The sequence below is a fragment of the Littorina saxatilis genome, linkage group LG1, assembly GCF_037325665.1.
Source record: "Littorina saxatilis isolate snail1 linkage group LG1, US_GU_Lsax_2.0, whole genome shotgun sequence".
Taxonomy (NCBI): domain Eukaryota; kingdom Metazoa; phylum Mollusca; class Gastropoda; order Littorinimorpha; family Littorinidae; genus Littorina; species Littorina saxatilis.
Genome location: NC_090245.1, coordinates 44,349,653 through 44,360,650, shown reverse-complemented (window position 1 = coordinate 44,360,650; position 10,998 = coordinate 44,349,653).

Below are 10,998 nucleotides of genomic sequence, written 5' to 3'. Positions count from 1 at the left end.
GTCTATAATCTGTAGAACCATTGTAACGTCATCTGCGTCTCTCAAAAACAAAGTGATATCATCGGCGTATAATAGAATTTTTAAAATATTTCTACAAGTTACATTAAGGCCTTTTACTTCATTGCTCTGCCTAAATCGTATAGCCAGAAATTCCAGACCAATAATAAATGCCATCGGTGAGAACGGATATCCTTGTCTAATGCCACATTTTACATCAAAGTTTTCCGACAGCCACCCATTGTACACAATACAACTTCTGGTTTCATTAAACCACACATTTACCCATTGTATAAAATCTTTTCCAAAGCCAAATTTACGAAATGCACAAACATATATTTTTGGCACCCGTTTAATGAACCAAAAGAAGAGATGGTTCTACCAAAAAAATAGATGCTTTCACCAAAAGAAAAGATGGCTTGAGTGACAAAGAATTAAAGTACCAAAAACAAATTTGATCCGCCAAAAGAATTGCTGTCTGAACAAAAAATAAAATAAACTGGCAAAAGCAAATATACTCAGGCAAAAGAAAATATAATCAGGCAAAAGATTGACTACTTCAGGCAAAAGAAAATATAGTTTCAACAAAAGAAATGGATAGTCATTCTCCAACACAGTGAAACACAGTGTGAGTGGTGGTCATTGTTTTGACTCACTGTGATCACAAATTCAGCTGAATCAAGCAAGGACACAGATTCTGTCAGTTGAAAATGGAGTTTGAAGGTGGAGAGATGGATTTTGAGAGGATCGATCCAGTGAGATTTGATAATGATACGTCGGAGTCTGACCAGCTGAGTCGCTGAAGACTGGGAACACGATCTTCGTGGGATCTTCAACCCTGGAAAAGGAGCTCAAGACTGCCATCCGAGAGACCGAAGAAAAGGTTGAATCATCGTCCTGGGCTGACTTCGAGGAGTATGCCACATGTCGGAGGTCGATGTGGAAGATTACGATCGACGAAAACAATCAGTTTTTCTGCAACTGTCCGGAGTTCCTCAAGTGCTATGTGTGTCATCATTCCATGGGCATGGCTCGAGATTCGTCTGGAGGTGACCAAGCCCAGGCCAATACCATCCCAATCGGCCAGAAGCGAAAGCGCAGGCGCCCGAAGCTGTCGAGACCAGCGCTTATCAGGCAGTGAACACACTGATCTTGACTGCTCTGTACACTGATTTTATCATTTTCATTTAACTTTCTTTGGACGTACAATTATGATTATGATATGGAGTGACACTATTTTGTCTCTGAAAGTACACTATACTTTATATTTTTTGCTGACAGTAGCTATTTTGTTGTTGAAATAATTCTTTTTTTTTTTGAGAATTCTTTTGCAAGTCTCATTTCTTTTTTTGGTAGAATCAATTGTTTTTTTGCTAGAAGCATCTATTTTGTGGGTGGAAACATCCGATTTTTTGTTGGAATATCTTTTGCTAACTAAGCAATTATTTTGGTGAAAGCATCTAGTCTTTTGGTGATTTAATTTATTGCCTATATTTTTTGGATATACTGTCGAATGCCTTTTGAAAATCCAAGGCTAATAAAATCCCAGGTTTCCTATTAATTCTGCAATATTCAATCACATCGTCTATAGTTCTTATAGTGGATGAGACATGCCTTCCTTTCATATAACCGACCTGGTCCTCATTGACCACTTTATTTATTACTTTGCTCAGTCGATTTGCAAGAGACTTGGCTAAAATGTTGTAATCAGTGTTTGTCAGTGAGATGGGTCGCCAGTTTGTAAGTTTGTTTTTTGGCAGATCTTTTCCCTTATGCAATAAGGTTAATACTGCTGCCCTTTGGGTGTAGGACAAAGAACCATGATCAAAAGAGTAATTAAAGGATTGCACAATTACACCCTTCAGTTTACACCAAAATATTTTAACAAATTCAGTAGTCAGACCATCCAGACCGGGCGAAGACCCGTTTTTCATCATCCTAAGAGCATTGGAGGCTTCTTCAATGGTAATTATACCTTCACATTGTTGCATTTCGTCTTCACTTAATTTAGGAAGTTCGCACTCGCCAAGGAAGTTGTTAACATTGTTAGATACAACCGGATCAGGTTCCCTAGCAAGATCGGATTCACAAGATTCAAGTTTATTGTACGTGTCAATCTGCTTATTTTTATTGAAAACTGCACGTTGCTTACTGAATCGGATCGTTTCCTCGTTTATTTTTATTTTTAATAATTCCCATTTTTGTTCAGGGTTCTCCTGTTTATTTTCCTTAAGGTAAGTGTCAATTACACTATTAATTTTGTGCACATATTGCTTATCTTTCAAGAGTAGATTATTACATTTGTAATAACCCGGTCCAGGAGCGGATCAGTTGCTTTGTAAGGGGGGGCCGGGGGGGGGGCACTTTGAATCGAAAGTGAATGTGATGGGCGCGAAGCGCCCGAATTTGCTAGGGGGGTCCGGGGGCATGCCCCCCCCCGGAAATTTGTTTTGCCCAAAGAAGCAAAATGGTGCCATCTGGTGCCATTTGAACTTAGAAATGGTCATAGAATCAGCATAGAAAAATCTTTTTTTCTTCTTCTTTTTTCGGGGGGGGGGGGGGGCACGTGCCCCCTGTGCCCCCCCCCCCCCCCCCCCCCCTCGTCCGCCCCTGCGGTCCTTTCTTGCCGTTAGAGAGTTTTAGTGTAATACATACACCTCTGTGGTCGGATGTTGGGACAGACATTAAATTAGTCTCGATCACTGTGTCCATTCCCTCTTCCGTTGTAAAAATATAGTCTAACCGTCTGGCTATAAACTTGTTAATATTTATTTTGGACCATGTATATTCCCTAGTCTCGGGATTAAAAATACGCCAGACGTCATTTAGACCGCACTGTTCGACAGATTTCTTTTTGAAATTCTTTGTCAGTTCCCGGGAGACGATGTGACACAATGTTTTACGTGACATGACATGATGCTTTGCATTATGACGTTTCCTCTACCTTTTCTCACTTATGACACCAGAGATGTCAATTTGGACTAGAGGGTCAAGAGAGAAGTCTTTGTTCAGTCGATGTCTTTGTCATTACATATGTTCCGTTATATGTTAAATATACTGCATGCTCTGAAGACTGTCGATCTGTAGTAGCAACAACAAGTCACCAAATCAATAAATTTGGTCAATCTGCAAATCTCACAGCATGAAACTGAATGCACTGCATTTGTTTTCTCACCCAAACCAGTAAATCATAGGTCAGCCGAAACCCTGCAAGCACTTAAAACGTTGTCTTCGTAACAAAAGCCAAATGAACCACAATTGCAGAAAATCGATTTTCTTGGTTTCTTGGGCTCCTTATGAGTCCAAACACAACATAATGTAAATAGTTTTGGAATCAGGAGATGGTAAAAAAAATTTTTTTTAAAAGCATGATGCACGCATTTAAAAAAACAAAATGTGTTAGGTAGCTAACATTCGAGTTTAATCACAATTTTAATGAATAAACGAATGTATTCAAATATGTGTTAGCTTGAGAACTGAAATGCATTCCCCGTGTCTGTATTGGGTAATTTTATTCTATTTTTACAAACATTTCAACCAATTTGATTAAAAAGAAATGGAGCCGTCACAGTGCCACCTCAACTTACTTTTCTCAAAAACTGGATGTGACGCCATCAAAGACAGTTATCGCAACAATGAGGAGGGGGAAAAACCTTTGATGATATCTGGAAGAGTTTTTCTGTGAATTTTCATGAAGATCTGTCCAGTAATTTTCTGGCAATCGCTCTAAACACACCACCACCACTGCCACCAACAGCCTCATCTCGATCCCTGGTTTATATGAAACCATTTAGTGAATTAAAACTGGACTAGATGTAAACACGACAACTTCTTATTCCTATTCCGAGTTCGTGGGCAGCAACTCCCACGTACACTTACGTTTTGCACGAGTAGGCGCTTTTACCCTGCCCGACAATGTTGTGACAGCTGATAGCGTTAACTGCTTTAAAGCACGACTGGACAGCCACTGGAAAGACACATCAAGTGTCTACACACCCAGCTGCTACTAGCCCCCCCGCGTATGCAGCTTACCTTTGTGGATCGGCGTACAGGTTTTTAACCTAAATCGTCGCACAAGTACAAGTACAAGTAAGTAAGTAAGTACGTGTATGGCGGTTTTCACCTGCCTTTTGGGTTGTCATACTTGGGGCATGCATATACAGGGTATTTTCGTGTTTGTGTAAGCCGTCGAACTCTGACATGGATTACACGATCTTATTCGTGTGTACTTGGTCTAGTCATTGCGTGCTTTTCACATTTAGTCAAGTTTTGACTAAATGTTTTAACATAGAGGGGGAATCGAGACGAGGTGTATGTGTGTCTGTGTGTAGAGCGATTCAGAGTAAACTACTGGTCCGATCTTCATGAAACTTGACATGAGAGTTCCTGGGAATCCCCTGACGGTTTTTTCACTTTTTTCGATAAATGTGTTTGATGACGTCATATCCGGCTTTTTGTAAAAGTTAAGGCGGCACTGTCACACCCTCATTTTTCAATTAAATTGATTGAAATTTTGGCTAAGCAATCTTCAACGAAGGCCGGACTTTGGTATTGAATTTCAACTAGGAGGCTTAAAAATCAATTAATGACTTTGGTCATCAAAAATCTGAAAATTGTAATTAAAATTATTTTTGTAATAAAACGATCTAAAACAAATTTCATCTTATTTTGCATCATTTTCTGATTCCAAAAAAATATAAATATGTTATATTCAAATTAAAAACAAGCTATGAAAATTAGAAATATGAAAATTATGATTAAAATTAAATTTACGAAATCGATTTTAAAACAATTTCATCTTATTCCTTGTCGGTTCCCGATTCCAAAAACATATTATATGTTATTTTTGTATTAAAAACAAGCTCGAGATACAGAAAAGCGTGCTATTCTGCTCAGCGCAACCACTACCGAGCTGGATTGTCAATTTCACTCCTTTTGCCACGAGCGGTGGACTGACGATGCTACGAGTATACGGTCTTGCTGAAAAAATACAGTGCGTTCAGTTTTATTCTGTGAGTTCAACAGCTTGACTAAATGTTGTATTTTCGCCTTACGCGACTTGTTCTTTCTGTATCAACATCTTTGGCCGTTTTGTTACTCAATGACAAGACTTTTACTCAAAAAAACAAAACAAAAAACCCAGTCCTGGCCAGGCTTTTACATGGGATAAGATCATCCCTCCACTTGGTCACATACACAAAAAGTAACAGCCTGGACTGAGGAGCACGAAGGGAAACTAGGTGCCACCGAATTGGGTGGTAACAAACCGCGGGTTCTGATTGGTTGAAATCACAACAAATCTCAATTTCGACAAATCCGACCCCGTGGATTCGTACCACCCATCTGGGTGGCACCCAAATTCGCTTCCTGCACCTCAACACTTGGTGCTTTTTGTAGACAGTGGAACTTTCTTGATGAATTAATCTCGTCAGTAAGTGCCACTGGTGGCTTTTGAATAAATTAATTTATTACAATGTTACAACTCACCACATGAAGCAGTCAGGGTGCTGATTTTTGTTATGTTGATGGATGGTCTTATCCGAATTAAAAAACCTGACTAGATCTCAGATGGCAAGCGAACTGTTTTTACAGGCAGGACTATGCCTAAAACGAGACGTTTTACTTAAAATTACAAGTTTGGGAAAAAAGATAATGATTACCAATAGCGTTCTAAAACCATATAGCATCAGTATTCCCAATAAACAGGAGGCATTATATCTGGCTTCTGGATGCACATTTGAAAACTTCAAGACTTGGCAATAGTGTGTGTGTGGGTGTGTGAATGTGTGTTACAAAACTATATATCAAGCACTTTGCTCTGAACAACTGTACACCTCAGTTTCCTATATGTTTATCTACAATTTAAATTAAAAATTTTAAAAGTAAATTTTCATTTAATTAATATACTTACCCAACTCACAAATAGCAATTAACTCTAGTTCAGTGCTGGTAACGCTGTACGCGTCCCCTTGGTAACCAAGGGAGACCACTCTAAAAAAGAAAGTGATCCATCCCATAATGCCAGACTATCAACAGTCCGACATCCGTATGCGCGCGCATACGCCGCCATCTTATCATTCCAAAACGAAGCCCAACTCACTCTTTTTTAGACCCCAGTACCAACCACAGCGGGGAGGTGGGAGGGAATAAACGTTGTGAGTTGGGTAAGTATATTAATTAAATGAAAATTTACTTTTAAAATTTTTAATTAAATTACATATCCATACCCAACTCACAAATAGCAGATTGCTACTATAGGTGGCGGGTACTCATCAAAAACAAAGTAGAAGGGCTTGTCCTGCTGCCACCATAGAAGGTAGCGCAAAACTGCCGTCCCGTCTGAAGGAGGCGATGTCTCTGAGATAATACCTCAGGAAGACATCCTCTGATTTCCAATAGGCCGCCTCAAAACATCAGCCTGATCGGAGCACTGCCACAGAGGAGGCCCATGCCCCTGCCTCATGAGTTCTTGCCGAAGTCAGGGAAAGAACCGCCCTAACCTCTCCAGACTGAGTATGCCACCAGGAATACGCTTGTCTGATCAATGTGGAGACCCACTTGGTTAAAGTCACTTTCGCAATGTCTTTACACCTTGCTGTAATGAGCGAAATGAAAAGCAATTTTGACTTCCTGAACAAATGAACTGCGTTCTAGACAAATAACTGCTGAGCGTTCAAACTGGACAGTTAACGATGTCGGGGTCTCCAGGAGCAAGAATGTTGCTCAAAGCAGGAATGTTAATGACAGGCGAAATTTGGACCGGTTTCTGATTTTTAGCTAAAACTTCTGGCCCGAATTTGAGAGATATAGAACCATCTTTTCCAGTTGAAATATCTTTAGCTAAGCCGAATAAAGTATGAACCTCACTTCCTCAACGAGACGTAGCGAGCAACATTAGAAAAACTGCCTTGCGTGTCAAGATAGCCAAACCAGTTGACTACCAGTTCAACCTCGTTAGAAGCCAAATATCTCAAAAAAACTGCCCTTTAAATCAATGATCTAATAAGATCAGTGAAAGTCAGAAAAATTTTCGAAACTCGCAATATTCAAATGACTAAACCTGACTCTAAAGGAGCCGAAGTATTGCTTCATAAATTGAAAATGCAATTGGAAGCTAGTTTCCCCGTTTTCCGCATAAACTGCCTGAAAATTTCAAAGAAACCCAAAAGTCATAGATCAGTCTTTCTTGAGAAAGCTGTCTATATTCAAAAAAGCCAGAAAGTACGCTTACTCCCACTTCTCACAGAAGCTACAAGAGTAAGCTTGGCCGTTTTCCGTGTAGATCCGCCAGGCTAGTCTTGAAACGGGTTAAAGCAACACTGCACCAAGCCGTAACAATGTAACAGAAATTACATAAAGTCTTAAAAGTAAGACATGGAAGAAAAAGCGGAAACCCAGAATAGGTGGCACTCCACCTGCATTAAACAGAAAGAAGAGGAGTTCTTTCCGTAAGAAGTAAGTGCTTTGTACCAAGCCAGTCTAAGTGACAAGTGAACAAACACGCCAAATCCCCTATAAAGACCCTGAATCAAAACCAGAGTTGAGGGGGAAGCCCATAAGTATCTCAAGGATACCCTTACAGTAGACATCCGTGTAACTCGAATGTAAGAAAGCAAAAACGCCTTCTTGCCAGCCTTAAGAGGTCTGGAACCCAGATTGCGACGACCCGTACTGTGCGACCAACCGGCCGCCAGAACGATCTATGAAGACGACCCTGTGAAAACGAGGGTATAGAGCCAAAAGCTAAAGTAGATAACAGCCAGCCTGAAGCTTTTCGTTTGGAAACAAACAACAGCCAAGGCCTGCCTTGCGCCTTCTTTTTACCGTGAGTGTCTCTTTGATAGATAAAAGCCCGCGTGCCTAGAAGCCACAATCTACCCGAGCTAGGAGATCTTGATCTTACAGACAGTTTCTCCTAGCTATCAAAATCCAGATGGATGTTTGCCAAACCCGAGGGCGGTTCCGTAGAACCTAAGTTCTTAAGCTTGGAGTTAACCGAAGCCTACAGAAAGCGCTCCGCGAGTGACACGCTACTTGAGCGTAAGACACAAACTAAAGCAACACCGCCGCAGGTATAAGTCGAACGTAATCCACAAAGATAGTGGAGACAAAGACAACTCGCTTGTGAAAAAATCCACAAGTACACAAAGACCCCGCCAGAGGATCTTTCTTTCTTTCCTTCTTTATTGGATGTTTAACGTCATTTTCAACCATTCAAGGTTATATCGTGACTGGCCAGAGGATCTAAGAACTTAACACTCAAAGATTCTCCTCAGAAGGCTCAAATCAACTATAAAATGCCGCGAACAGCGACACAGCTGAAGTATGAGCCTCCCCTTGATCAATAGCATCATAACGATCATCGAAATGATGAGAACCAGTCACCAATCCCGATAAGGCAAAACTTGCCAGAAATCGGAAAAAATTTGAAAATATTCAAACACCGGAACTCCATGCCAGATACTTCATCCACCTGCCCCTTCCAGCCGGCAAACTGGAAGAGGAAGAGGATACAGCCTGTAAAACAGCTAAGGAACCGCAGTAACGGAACCGGAAGCCAAAGGCTAAAAAGTGCCGACTACCAACACCACAGTGTTAACGATAGCAGGCTATCCCATCCTGTACTAGAGACACAGCCGCAAAAGCGGAAGCGAAACCGGCCGTGGATTAGTAAACATCCGAACCAACCGGTTGCATATGTTCTGCGCGAACTTAGAATCCGGTTTCATTCTAGAATGGACCGGGTCCAGGTTGGAATTCTAACCCTGCGCAAGGACAGGGGTGCCATTCTAGAATGAAACCCTTGAATAAAGGGGGCCGTAATGTTTGTAGGTAAGACAGAGTTGTCTTCCCTTGAATTATCTCCACCTGCACCTTCCCTTTGATAAAATGGGGTTGATTTGTCTACCCCTGAAAAAAATCCTTTGGCGATCTTGCGATGTCATGTCATGTCAAGAAAGTTGACACTCCTGAGTACGCAATAAACAAAGGCAGACCATAGCAAGGGGGACTACCAGGGCGGTAATGTTTGCAGGGCAGTTGTTTTTGTGATGAGAGCCGGTTGCGGCCGCTTGCAATGTCAGCGCTGTCTCCCTCTCGGAAATGTCCGGTTTTTTGACAATTTTTTTGACAGACAGACAGACAGACGGTCAGACCGACTAACCGACAGACAGACCAACAGAAGGACAGAGTGAGTTATCACAGTTGTCACAGGTTTAAAAAAAAGTTGACATTATATCTTCACAATTCAGAAGACCAACTTCATGTATATGAATAAGATTAAAAGTTACAAGCGAGATCGGCAAAACACTGTCAGTCCGGAAATTTCCGTTCGTAGCGATCAGTGCTGAGTGTCTCTCAAAATCGTAATCACTTTCAGAACATCACAATCCCAATTCACGATGTCTTTGAGTAAAGTGTAAAAAAACCCGAGAAAAAAACCCCAACCAAACACACAAAAAACAAAAACAAACAGAAAATCCACATTTGTGGCTTTGGCTGTGTGATAGTCTAACTGAAATGACTATTCCAACTTGGACCCAAATTCCAACCTTGCGCACGGCCGATTCTAGAATGGACCAGCAACAAGGGTTTCATTCTAGAATGGCACCCCTGTACTTGCGCAGGGTTAGAATTCCAACCTGGACCCGGTCCATTCTAGAATGAAACCGGATTCTAAGTTCGCGCAGAACACATATAAACACACCGGACGAACCCGTTGTACCTCGAACCATTTCAGCTGCGAGCGTCACTGCACTTGCTAACATGAAACGGAACCTGAATTCAGTGCTTTTCAGACAAGCGGAAGCACCTTCATCTGAACAGCCGTCAAGCACAAACGTGCAATCGGGAAGCTGATTCCCTGTTTGACTTAATTGTCCAACAAAGAACCAGCCCTACTGCTCACTTCCTGCCCCCTGGGAGGAAGAGAAAGTCACAATACAAGACATTTGCCATATTCAGGGCAAAGAACGACGATTCCCGGCAGCGGCAGTGAACCTTCCGTTCCTCCGAACTCCGGAAGTCGTCGAACGAAGAAAGAGGTGGACGTATTAAAGAAAACTATTCTCAGCCACCCCTTCCTGTCAATATCCAAGTTAGAAAGGTGACCCCCAGAGAGACTCGCATGGTCAACCCAAGAATCACCCAGCCCAACAACTTCCTGCCCCCTGGGCGGAAGCTTACGTTGCCCAGCCACGAAAATGCGTGCTACATTCCTCCTGCGAACGTACACCACTTCCACCGGAGAACCCGGCTACACGCGGCCATTTGCCAACTCCAGGGCAATGGATAACGATTCCCGGAAGCTGAAGCGAACATCCTGTTCCTCCGAACTTCCAGAAGTCAGAACCAGATAGAGGTGGAGTAAGTAACGCATAGCTCTCAACCACCCCTTCCGGACAAAACTTAGATGCCGTTCTCCGCCGCCCACGTCACTGCGCTGGACCACTTGAACGGCAAGTTAAGCTGGGTGTCGTCCATCCCCATGAACCACCCTCATATGGAAGTACATTCGTTAACCTTTCCTTCATGCTCGCAATCGCAATCAGGAAGGTGACCCCCGGAAAGACGTTCCCGGCCAAGCCGTTCGCGGTCGATCCTAGAATCACCAACTTCCACAATACCTAAATGCCGTTTTCCGCTGCCCACGTCACTGCGCTGGGCAACTTGAACGGCAAGTAAGCTGGGTGTCGTCCACCGTGGACGCACCCTCTTTATCCTTTCCTTCATGCTCGCAAACGCAATCAGGAAGGTGACCACCGGAAAGCCGCCGTTCGCGGTCGATCCTAGAATCATCAACTTCCACAAAACCTAAATGCCGTTTTCTGCTGCCCACGTCACTGCGCTGGACAACTTGAACGGCAAGTAAGCTGGGTGTCGTCCACCATGGACGCACCCTCGTTATCCTTTCCTTCATGCTCGCAAACACAATCAGGAAGGTGACCCCAGGAAAGCCGCCGTTCGCGGTCAATCCCAGAATCACCAAGTTCCACAAAACTT